Below are 13,403 nucleotides of genomic sequence, written 5' to 3' on the forward strand. Positions count from 1 at the left end.
ATGACTGGCAAAAAGCAGTTTCACTTCTCCAGTTCAGAAAACTTCAAAATGTCATATTTTGCTGAGAGAAGAACATGACAAAGAGGAAAACTGAATAAAAATTTACCTTTGTCATGAAGATTAGAAAGAAGAACTTTCCTCAAAGGAAAAGCAGGAAGACAAGAAAGAACCTTCACCTTCTTTCCCCAAAAGCATCTAACATTTTGGAAAAGTGCTGAGCACAGGCCGGACAAAATAGTTTCTTGATAGTTTTTAATAAATTTTTAAAACGTCTTTTTCTGGTATGGGGAATATTCTTATTATCCAGTGCTTGCAGTCAAGACTTTGCTAGTCTTGTCCAGGCTCCCATAACCTTAAAACAAAATGTTACACACTCTTCCATCCAAGGTTAGGCATTGCACATACTCCAATACAACCTCTCTGCACCTTTGCACTTTACCCTTTTTTTATTCTGCCTCAAATTACCACTGTTGCCAAAATTAGTTATGATTTTTTCTGAAGACACAAGCTAAACCTGAACAGGGATTTTTAAATGATGCAGATTGGTGGGATTGAGTGAACTGAGTGTGCTAATTTAAACTCACAGTCTATAACATTTTAGCTGTCCTTGTGGACAACTTTCTTCCTGACGAAGGAAGGCATTCTGCAATGGCCAGCACAGCCTTCACCATCATCATCATCCCAGTCAGTAATAAGAAAAATTTGAACATCATTTTTTCATTGCCCTCTAATATCTTGTGTTTTATTTCTGGGAGTTTAATTGATGTCTTCAAGTTGCAGTCATTTCTCCTAGGTAATTCCAGCTTTCAAATTAAACAGTACTATACTCATAGCAAAGTGATAATCACAGTATTTTTAGTCATCATTGGATAGGAAATCTTACGCTGTTATGATAATCTTATGTTAAGTCCAATACATATTCCTCTGATAAATTATTCTTAAATTTAAAATAAATTAATGCATAATAAAAATTTCTTTAACTATACCTAAAATTGAAAACAAGGAAATAATTAAAAGGGAGTAATAATAATTTTTTAAAAATCAGAAGCTATCCATTTAACTGTATTGGTTTTATATCTCATTGGTCATTATATGATCATCACTCTTTCTTGAAACATCTCAGATCTGACTCGTGCATTCTCAGAGATTTTTCTCTTTTGAAATAAATAACTGGAGCAATTGCCAGAGGGGAGATTGCACTACTGTCTGCATGGAAGTCTGTTCAAATGAGCTGCATCTTTGTGTTCCCACTATGCTTATTTGAGGTGGTGTCCCAGAGACCATCTTGAGCATCCTCAGGCTGCCCTTGAGGCAGGGACCAAGCTCACTTTTTGAGGACAAACACAAGTGGACGTGAGACACTGTTCTGTACTGTGAATTGGGAGTTGCCAGAAGTGGCTGTGTGAGTTTCTCCCCCCTCTTTGAGCCTCAAGGTCCTGTTTGCAGGGTCCCTCACACCGTAGGTTTTGCCCATGGAAGCAGCAGGGCTGTAGCTGCCACTCCAGCTTGCGCTGGCATCTGGAGGTGCCGAAGCCCTCCGGTTTCCGTGGGTGGGACACACTGCTGTGCCATTTGGTGCCAGTGCACGTAATGCTGACTGCTCTGTTCTTTCACCAGCATCCTGCTTTTGCTGTGCGTTTTCTCCACTTTGCTGCTTCCTTTTTTACTCTGTCCCTTTTTTTTTTTTTTGCAGCAGGGCTCCAATTCAGCTACCACTGCAGAAGTTATCAAGAGACACTCAAGCTCATGAAAGCTCAAGTGTCTCCAATAAATTCTTGTTGCATTACATAGCATGCACATAATTATACATTATGATATACATAATGATTTATTTACACCTTATCAAATAAATTTGCCACGTAAACTCCAACTATTAAATAGGAAAAATATTTTAAAGGGGATTTCAGGGCAAATAAACAAACAAAAATCCCCAACCATACAGAAGGGTGCAATGTATGTCACTTATTTTCTCTTATGGGCAGTGCAGATATCTATACTTAAGTTTCACCTTAGATATTATTTATCGATGTTGTTTTGAACTAATATGCTAAGTATATTCATGACTCCCCATAATACATACCGAAAATGTGTGTATCATTACAGAAGAGACAAAATTAGTGGCTAATTCACTGACCATTTCTTTCTAGAAGTCTGGGTTTTCACAGAGGAGGCAAAGGATATATGTTGCAAAACACGCCTGTCTGCTTAGCATGGTGACAAATGCCTGGCATGTATTTAAAGAGGAGATAGGAAAGATGATTCAGTGGTCAGAAAACTCAACTGCAATGAGATTTTATAGTTCTATAGTGAGGATTCCCAAGGGATGTTTTAAGGTCTAAGTGTCATCTCTATATCTGCAGTGAAGAGGATGTCCCTGAAAACTGGGCATTAAAACTTTGATTCCACTACAGTTGCTGGGCAGCCATAAGTGTTGCCATGAGAGTGAAAAATGGATAAGCAAATCAATTTAACTTTGAATTGCATTTTCTCAAGACACTTACATTTACTTCACTATTTTTAATAACATTGCTGAAAATGTATATGTTCTGCAATGTATTTTCTTGTGAGGATGATGAACCTAGTGTATGCTTCTCCTCTCTAAATTCTCCCCTGCATTGCAATCAACATCAGGGGTTATATTTACATTTTTCATTTTCAAATCTTGCTCACTTAGCAACTTAGTCAATTAGTGCATATCCTTGTACACCAAGGCCAAGGAGATGCTTTTTTAAAGTGCAATATAGAAAATCATTAACCTTCTTTCTTTCTTGTTACAGTTTAAAATTTCACATATTTTCATTGCACATTCAATTAGACAACAGTAAGTTTCCCAAGGAAAAGTTTAGCTATGGCACATTGCCAAGCTAATTGTCTGGCCGAATACAGGAACAAGATGAACAAGCCAAGTAATCATCCTAGAACACAGTGGTCCCAAAGAAAGCACTGTGTTTACAGGGACCAGCATCTTCCAAAGGTAATTTGGAAAGGTTTCCTACTGTGTATTTCAATAGAAAACAAAATGCAGTTTCTAATTTACTTTCCCTGAATAAGAGTCTTAAAATGTTGACAAGTGCTGTAAATGTCATCTGCTTGGGATGTGTCCTGTATACAGCGATAATATGGGAAATTTCTTGCAGAAAATTCAAAAAGTCTTAAACATTAGTCCAAAATCAACGGAGCTCCCTCTGCAGAACTGGGTGGTTTGGGCTTTTTTTTTTGTCTACCCAAAATGTGCTATGGTGTAATTTTTTTTTCTTAATTAAACAATACTGGAGAGAAGACAGAAGTAGCAAGAAAATTGGCACACACCCGAGGTGAGCAGAGCAGGGATTCCATTTACTAACCAGCACATCACACTTAGGGCTTAGGAAATAACTCATTGTTTCCAAACAAGTTCAGATTTTTTATTTTCTGGAAATCTCAGCTGTGGAAAATCTGCATGAAAATTTAATAACATTATATTGCTAAGCACCTGGAAAATAGGGAATTCTTCTACACAAATTTCTCTAACAGATAAGGCTGGGCTCATGGCTTGGTACACTGAATGATGGGCCAAACTTGGCAGCCTTCTTAAATATGTTTGACTGTTCCAATTCTTTTAAAACTTCATCACTCATAAAGCCAAAAATCTTCTTGCAACCATCTTCCCTCCCTGACAAGCACTCCAAAACTCTGGTAGACACACCTTTTTTTTCTGTGGTGATTTTGCTGTGTCTCTCTTTGTCACTGTGCTTATTCCACATATTTATGGCATTCTGCTTCCAGCTTCAGGTAGATTTCATTCTGCAGAATATGGATTTTATATATATATATAAATGTATATATAAAAATTATGTCTAATTATGATAATTAATAATTATCTCTAATTGTATCACTTTTAGACACAAAAAATGTGTCCCTGTAATGCAGGGTATGATATTTACTGGGCCAAGCAGTGTGCTGGGCAGATGGAGCTCAGCTTTTGTCACTACTAGGTTTCTTTTGCTTATTCTTAAAGATTTTGCAATTTTATCAATCTCAATTTTAATAACAATCCTGAAGAGATTTGGGTTAAAACTTGATGCGTTCAGATATGAGAGCAGAATTTGGTCTGCTGTCTTCAGCGGCCTTAAGGAAAGAAAGAGTTTGGTGCCTATTGCTCAGATTGGCACTTAATAGAGTAAGAAAAATTGCCAGTAACACATTTGGCCTGAGGACATAACAGTTCTTCAGAAACACTGATAATTAGTCTCATGGTACTCTTTGGTGTAATTGGTGCAAGCTTTTTTTATGCTTATTTTACAAAATACAGTGAAACACAGAGAGTAAACCTGTCACTCCAAGAGCCTTCAAATCAGAAGGCAGAAATAGAAATGGTGTTGCCCTGACCCTTAGCTAATGTCAGGGCCCATTGCAGGAAGAAAAACCTGAGATTTTGAGTGATTCAGAGCATGAGTGTGGCAGCGTCATCATTCCAAGGGTCCTGCTGAAAACAAAGGGAATACCAAGAATGGACCATCTACAGGTGTTTCACCAAAATCAGCAAGGAACCAGCCTAATGCCATTTGATTTTTTTTTCCCTGAGAAGCCCATGTTCTGTTTCCTGAGCAAGATTTTTACAAAAACCATTCAGTGCAGGTCAACACTATATTATTTATTAATGTACTCACCATATGAAAGGATGAAGTCAAAGCAGTAAAAGTATTGTCTAGCTTTGGCCCAAAAATTCCCCTTTAAAAAAATAAAACAAAACAAAAGTATCCCCAAAATAAATTAAAATAACATAAAACAAGAGCAATATGGTACTCTAGGGAAAGTTTTATAAGTCCATTACTATACACGCTTCAAGGCCTTAAGGGTAAAAAGGCCTTGTTGATGTGCTTGGAATAGCTATGGAAAATATGCCCACTTGTGCTTTACTGCGTAATTAAATGCTCTATAAATTATTGATGTACCATGATGGCACAAGAGAGAATACAAAAAAAAGAGTATTACATGGAACAATTGCTTCAAACCAGTTGTCTCCTTCCTCAGATTAGCTGATGTTTTCACCTTCTAAAAGGAGGCTAAATGATGTATGAATGAGGGAAGGAGCAGACAGCCAAAAGCATTGCAGTTAGTTATTTTGCTGCTGTTTTTCAAAGCATAAAATTGCCATGGATAGTGCAGCTTGGGGGGAAAAGTTTATTTTCTAAACTCTGTCTCGGTGAGAGGATATTTTGAAGTTTAAAATGTCACAGTCTTATCCTGATTTTTTTTTTTCTTCTGTCCTTCTTCTGGAAATCATGTGACTTCTGAGAAGTACAGGGATGGACAAGAAAGTGTTGCAGTCATTTGTGCTCAGAAAACTTTCATCATAAAGGATGTGCTAGAACATATCTTGCTACCTTCCACAGGATATAATCAGAATTGTCCCCTTGTTAGCTATGGCCTCTGATACAAATAGTCAAGACATTCAGATCACCATGAGATTTTTTTGCCTAAAGTTTGTAATAAAAAAACTTAATTTATTATATAATTTTTTCAAAAGGAAATGAAAATAAATTTCTTTTCAGATTGCTTTTAGCTGAAATGTCCTTCTAATGGCTAAAAACAGCAGTATTGTTTTCTGAAGCACTGACATTTGAATCGCAGACAATGGAGTGCATTTCTCTGTAGCACATTTCCTCTGGGGATCTCTGTTACCAGGGATCTGTTTTGTTTACTTCTGGATATGGTTCCCTAGAGACTCACAGATAATGTGTTGATTATTGTCTGTCTATGAGGTTTTTCAAGGACACTAGGGATATTTTGACAGTAGTCCAGAGAATATAGTCAAGCAAGGCAATGAAGACAGATGAACTGCTTATGTATTGCAATAGGTGAAAGAACAATGTTATTAAAATTGGAAAGACTTCTAACAATCATTCTATCAATGATTTACTTGTGCCCTGTGAAACAAACAAATATGTATGTGCCAATATTGTGAATTTAATAATTTTTTATTTTGATGATGCATCTCAAAGTAAAAAGTCAACATTTCCAAATGCATTCAGTGACCAAAAAAAAAACAAAAAAACCAAAACAACACTCTCACACACAAACACACAGATAAAAAACCCAAGGAAAAAGGAGAGAGTAACTTTGTCTTGTTTTTATAAACCACATGTGGAAATGACAGAATTTCCCTAAACTGTTCATATCTTCCTGTGTTTTACTCCTCTCTGTAGCAGATGCTGACTGTACACATTGCAGGGGACAGACACTTGGCTTTCAGCACTGAAAGCATGGGGACCTAGCCTGGTCTCACAAACACTTTTGAATACTTACCGTTCTTGCTGTGGCCATCTGTCAGTAATACCCAAAGTATTCCTTCTGTTCAGATATTTTTAAAAATCCCATTCTTTTCTAAAAAGAAATAATCACTGTCTGCCTTTGTTTTCGGGAAAAAAACCCTAAATGGACAAAGTATATTGCATTGTAAAAAATGGGGGGTCCTTCTAGATTACAGCTTGTAAGAATTTCATTTCAGGGACAGAGAGGAAAATTGAAATGAAAAACTAGAAAATAAACCAAAACCACCTGAAAGAAAAAAAAAGGCCCAGCATTTATTTATTGTAATTCTAACACCCCCTCTTTGTTTTTTAAACTGTGATTTGGGAGAAAGAGGGGTGATTCATGCTCTTCAGGTGAGTTGGCAATAAAATTACTGCAGTGCCAAATGTTCAAAGCCCAAGGAGAGGAGGGAGGGAGTGAGGACTGCAGCAGTGCTGAGCAGCCAGAGGGTTTCATGGATCAGTGGTTCATTCAGCACAAAGAAGCTCTAAGAAGATAAGCAGAGATGAAACTGAGATAATAGCAGTTTTCCACATGTATGTCACAAGGAAAATGAATTATCCTGGAGACAATTTTGAGGATAGGGGGGATGAAGCACTAGAGATAACATCCTGACTGGAGTTTGACCTCATGGGTGCAGGGCTGAAAGAGGGCAGAGCCTTAGTTCCTGGATTCAGGAGGCTGCAGGCAGCAAGCCTGAGATGAACTTTCAGTAATACCCATGCAGGCTTTGAGTTGTCAGAGGCTAAAATAGTGACCTGTTCTTGATTAGGAGAGCTGAGAAATTTTACAGCATCAAGTCATGCAAATCCTCATGGAAGAAGTGGATGGTCTTTTACTTGGGTTAATTCATAGTAAATATTTTGGTAATATTTTAAACATTCTTACTCTTGTGTAAAGGACTCATCACATAATTTCATGCCATGAGTAGTAAAAACATCCTTTGGATATGACAAAATCCATTTGAGGGCAATTTCTTGTAGCACTTTGCGCACAATTTTTCGTGACTTCATAGTTTGCAAAGGAGGGTTGTTGTGAATTGATTCACCAACAGTTTCACAATGTCATTGTCTTTCACAATGTCATTGGCAGGACAACCAGGTGTGGGTCAAGAATTGTAAAGCAGTGTTGAGTCACTGTAATTTTGTTAGTAGTAAGCTGAAAGTAAGTCCCAACGAGTAGATCAACAAGTTCTGGAGTGTCAACTCTGCCAGAAACTTTACTGGATGCTTAAATGGATGAAAATACAAGTTTAGATGATGTCTTGCCAATAGAAAGTCTGAAGATTAGTAACTAACATAAAACTCAACAAACAGCAAATTATTTATTATAACAAGAGTTTATTTTGCCTGTCTCTTTGCCAATTCTTGCCTTTGGCTACCTTGTGGGGTTTTCTGGGTAAGAGATAAAAATTAAGCAAAATAACTCACTCCTAATGAGCTACAGGTAATTGCAGAAATAAGTGATTGCAATGAGATCACTTCTTACTGGAGAGGTACAGAATTTTGTCCTTCTTGACAGATTAGAGGACTGAAGTGAATCCAAAATACCTGTTAGATGCCTAAACTTTCACTGACTTCACTGGAAGTATGTGTGGGAGAGCTGAAATTAGATGACAAACACTTATTCAGTTCCTGACTTAACAGTTTAAAGGAATATTTCACTTCTTGTTTGGAGAAGGTGATTTTATAGAGACTTCTCCATTATGGCCTTCACCACACTGTCAGAAGCAGGTCCTATATAAAAATATACTTGTTCCTAAAACACGGAGGTAAAGCCCAGATTAAACCTAGGAACTTTGCATAAAGGAGTGATATGCTAAACCACGTCTTCTTGTCACAAAAAACCCTCATGCTCAGGGCTCGTGGATGTGTTCCATGGTCCTGACAGTTTTAGGGTGTATTGTATTCTTTGTACAGCTGCTCCTGACCACAAGATGAGTTTAATCCCTTGTCTGCTCTGTGCCTGCATCCTCATCTGCCCCCGGGGTGGATGCTCTGGAAAAGTTATCAGAATAACTCATCTTGGGCAGACCCATGGTGAAAAAAACCATGAGACATTGTGATAACAGGAGATGAATTGTCTTGATGGGCTCAGGTATTCCCAGGATGTGGCAGGATGTTGTTTTTAAAGCATACATATGAGGAGCAGTTTGGATTTTCTTTTTTTCTAGGGCCATGGATAATTTTGCTATGAGATTGAATGGGAGTCAGATGAAGAATTTGCACTAACCCAGCACTCCATCTGTCTTGAGCAGTACTTGGGTTGCTCAGAACCATAAGGTGCTGGTGAGCCTTAGAAAATACAACTAACACTGAGAGCCAGAAACAAAACATATTTATAAAAACATATGACTTTGACAAAGGATTACTTGCTCTGGTTCTGAAAATCCACCCCACCCTTAAAAGATGCTTTAAATGCCCAATTCCTACACTTTGCCAATATAGAATTTATTAAAAAGGAAAGAGCAGCCAAAATTGGGGTTGCAGGTTCAGGACTGTATTTTTTCCAGAAAATGTAATCTAGACAGAGGACGAAAATATTCTAAATATTACAGAAGGAAGAAATTAATGCCTTAAGCTGTAGGAAATCTGGACATAAATATCTTGGCTTGTGTGTAGCATTCGTCTGCACTGGATCCAGGTTTCTGTAGCCTCAACTGGAACTGGAACACTACAGAGATGTGAAGCTTCAGCACAACCGTATGGTTCGGGATAATCGCTGGCATCATGTGCAAGGCTGCAGCCTTCTTTAGACCAGAATAAGCCAAAGCTCAGGATAAGACTGATTTAGAGCATAAAGAGCTATGAAATGCTTGCTTGTTCTGTGGTGACTGTGATTATAAGACTTTAATTCATTAAGACATCTTTAATTGCTGAATAAGCAAAGAACAAAAATATTATCTCTTCCCAGAGGAGTGTGCAGCTGTTGACTGTAATTCTTTACTTATTGTGAGGTAGATGTTTTTAAAAATTAGCCTGCACAGGTACACAGGTATTTCAGATGTCTCTTGAATTTTCTGATTAAATGACTAATCTATTTCAAATCATCTCATACATTAATTTATCTTGGTAGATTTCCTACACCCCTCAGCTTTCCTTTCTGGGAACATACATCAAGAAAAATAGTACTGAAATCTGAAATTTGGGCTAAAATTAGCTTGTATGATATGCTGCAGAAACATGCTTTAGATAAGGGAAAAATATTTAAGAATTATTTCTAGGTTTCTGCATATGTGGTATTTACTCTCCGTCCTGCCCTCAGCATTGAGGTATGAAAACTCAAAGAATGGTAATTTTTGAAGGGTAATTTTAAGAAAGTCTACATTGAAAATACAATTTTCATTTCAATCACTGTCCTGCTCAAGATATAATCGGCTTTAAAATTCTTGTTTCCTGGAATGTGGCTAGTTTTATAGCTAAAATAATCAGGAAAATGCATATATATAATAGAAAGGAATAAATAAGAGCAGGGAAAAACCGCTGCTGCTGTACTGCTGTCAGGACATAGCCATAGAAATTTCACAGGTAGTTATTATTGCATTTTACATTCTGTTGGAATGAGATAGTTTTGAAATTATAATGACACTCAGATAGTAAAACTGTGTAGAGCTCCAGCTTTTTAAAAGCAGGTAGTAATCTTCCCTTCACTCTGATGGTGTTTGCAAAGTTGATCAACCCTCCCAGAACAAATCACTGGGAAAAACCTGTCTTTCACATTGGTTCATTTTCAGTGTGGCCACCACTCTCGATGGTGCAATGGGAGGAGCAAAGGATAAAGAAGGGATAGGGAATGTGTAGGACAGAGGAAATTTCAGAAGAAATTTATATAAAACAAGAATTAATTACTGGTGTGATTAAAATATCAACAGTCTAATCCAAGAATCAAATAATAGTTCAGACCAAATAATTACATAAGAAAGAGAAATGCTTCAATGCAGAAAAACTTCAATAATAATATAATAATGATAACTATACAATTACAATTATTAGTTTCACCCTGTTTAGTTTCCAGACCCCTTCTGCCTCACTCTTTCCCCGCTCCTCTGAGTCCTACGGTTGATGGTTTTGTTTTGGTGGTTGGTGGTGAAGGGGAGCTTTAGCCCACTACCAGCATCTGCAAGTGCAGGCTTTTCATGGTGGTGTTTTCCTCTTCCCCATTTCAAGACACACATGGGGCCACATTTATTTGCTAACATATATTTTCACCTTACTCTTTTTTGATTGCTCTGCAGCTCCACATTACTTGTGAATATACAATATATGATGCATTTTACATGTGTTTGAAGGATTCACTCTTTATTCTCTCCATTACCCCTAAAACCAGGTTTGGCTGGCTCCTGCTTGTCTGCCTTGTGCAGGTTGTACAGGTCAAGGAAAACTTATCTAGGGCAAGCCCTTCCTCTGAGGCTTAAAGAGCTCAGAAAAGCTTTTGCTTTCTTAGTGACAATGGCAATACTGTATTACAAGTTTGCATGGTAATAACATGCCTGTTTTCTGCAGTCCATTTCCCTTGTGGAGCATTCAGTTGTTGAATTAGGGATGTTTGAAGGCATATCCTGCCCACCCTTTTAAGTATCCCCCTGTGGGTCTGTTGTGAATTTCCTTTGTAAGAAACCTTTGTGTCAGACATAATTCCAGGGAAGAAAAAAATCTTTCAGAGAAAGTGGACTTAAACCACCCTTTATCTTTGTTCTTTAAATCTCCCAAATTAACTGTGTGCTCCATCTCTTAAGGACCAGCTGGAAAGAAAGGAAGAAAGGGAATTCACTATGTTTGTCACATATGACAAAATCCATAGAAAGGACAATCTTCTTAAATGTCTGTAGGAGACCAAGCAAATGAAGGTGCTCATGTTGTTGGAATCTTATCCAAACTAGTTGGCAGGGGAACACTAATAAATCAGATTAGACAGGTAAACCTACTGTTCCTGTCATTTTAAATGAAAGTAGCTTTCTTTCTGTCTGTTGAAGATATTTCAAGGTGTCCAGTGGTGAGTCCCTTCATCTCAACCACCCACCCAAAGAAAAGGTAAGACAAGATGCAGATGAAAGGGAGCACAGCCCACAAAGGGCCTGTGAGCATTGAGCAGGGTTTATGTGATAAGCCCTCATAAATATAACTTTATTGTAGAATGATTCTCATAGAATAGTTTAGTTTGGGAAAAAAATTGTTAAGTTCAGCTGTAAAATTATGCTGTGTTTTATTATTTCATTATGCCCGCGGTCCTCTGTCAGGCAAGCCTATGCCAATTCCAGCACTGGAATCTTGCTCCTGCACTACCAGCAGAGCTGGGCTGTTCTTGGCAGCATGGGCTCCAGGGCTGGCTGTGCACACACACACTAGGCAGGGGGCACTGCCCCACCCATGCACAGCTGCCCCTGTTCATCCCCACCTGGATGTTGGGAGCCAGCCAGCCATTCCTCTGGTATCCTGCAACAGCTCACTACTGCCAGTTTTACCTAAATAACTTGTGTCCTAACTTTAATTGAGTGCTTTCTTAAAGATGGCTTAGGAAAAAAAACCCAACATGGTTGTCTGTAGGAAGAAAGGGATCCAAACGAAGAAAGTATCTTGTGGTGGTGGCACTTTCTCTCCAAAATATCTTTTTCTTGTACACTGGTGGAAGGAAAGTGCTATAAGACTGTGACCTGGCCCTGAGGAGGTTTGTAATCTCCCTCTCTGCCAGCTTCTCTAAGCTTTTCTTCTTGGGACTGTTTCTGGCTGAAAGGCAATTGCAGCATTTATCCCACCAGTAACATTAGGATGCTGATGTTCTTTAAGCTTCAAACCATGGAGGTAAGCACATGATGGAAGTTTATTCATAAACAGAAGTTGTTGGAGGAGACAAGATGTAGTTAAGGAGTTGCCTAAAGGAGTATGTAACAGGCTATGTCCTGAGAGCAAGCATCTCCCAATGGTTGTGCATCTCAGGGAGGCCTGCACAGTTATTATGATCAAATAATTCAAAAGCCTGGGAAGAAATGTGAATAAAGAGGGCAGATAAAAACACCTAAGGGCTAATACACAAGAACAGACACTCTGTTGGTATGCAAGTGATGAAAAATACTAAACAGTCATCTTAGTTTTGTGTATAATGAAGAAAAATATCAAAGCTGATATTGTGCTGTCTTTACCAGCTTGGTACTCTGTGGATGGTCCCAGTAGAACTTAGGGTGCAAATTTCAGAAGAAAATGCATTTCTGGAATGAGGTGAAAAAGGATTATGAGGGATAAAAGGGCAAAAACTCATGGAATTGATTACTTCTGATGCTCTGAGAATAATAAGTAAATTATCTGAGCAAAAGTGTAGAGTAATTTCAATGCACAGAACTAATCTGTTCATCAAGCAGGATGAAATCTAACAATCACTAAGAGCAAACCCTGCTGCTTTCTTTGAGCTACACCAGTGAATACTGGCAAACATTGGTGATGGGATGCACTGTTAGAATCAGGGAACCTTACACGGAGCAGGTTTGTGAGAGCAGGGGTTTTTTTGCCACATGCTGAATATGAAAGCTCCTATGTTCTTACGCAATACCCAGTGACTGTGCTGGAGGTTTGACAGCAGTACCCTGTTACTTGCATATCTAAATGATTTCAAGTCATGGTAATGACCAGTGTGCTAACAGTCAGGTGGAATGGCCTGTGCCACTTCAGGTGTCTATTTTCCTGCAAGAAACCAATTACTTGCAGCAGAGAACCACCAGGAAATCATGAGGAGGCATTAAGAATTAATTGGGGTTTTTACTTGTTATTTCAGTTAGTCTGCTTAATTCTGAATGCTGGGTGGACAGTGTGCTGGGATAGCATCAAACTCAACATTTGCAAAGATGTGCTTTAGGCCAGGCTGTGTGAAGGAAATGCAAGATTGAATGAATGGAATTGCCTCCAGTCTGGATAATTATTGTAGCACTCTCTATGGCATTTGGTGAAAGATCATATTTGGGTGATACTTTGGCTCTGGCAGGGTATCTCTAGGGGACACAGAATAACAGCCATTGCAGAGGGATATAGATTTCATTATAGAGAGTATTTCTCTATATTGCTTGCTGTGTGATTCTATCATGTCCACTAGAACAACTTCTACTGGCGTAACTGGTTACACCA

The sequence above is a fragment of the Passer domesticus genome, chromosome 2, assembly GCF_036417665.1.
Source record: "Passer domesticus isolate bPasDom1 chromosome 2, bPasDom1.hap1, whole genome shotgun sequence".
NCBI lineage: Eukaryota > Metazoa > Chordata > Aves > Passeriformes > Passeridae > Passer > Passer domesticus.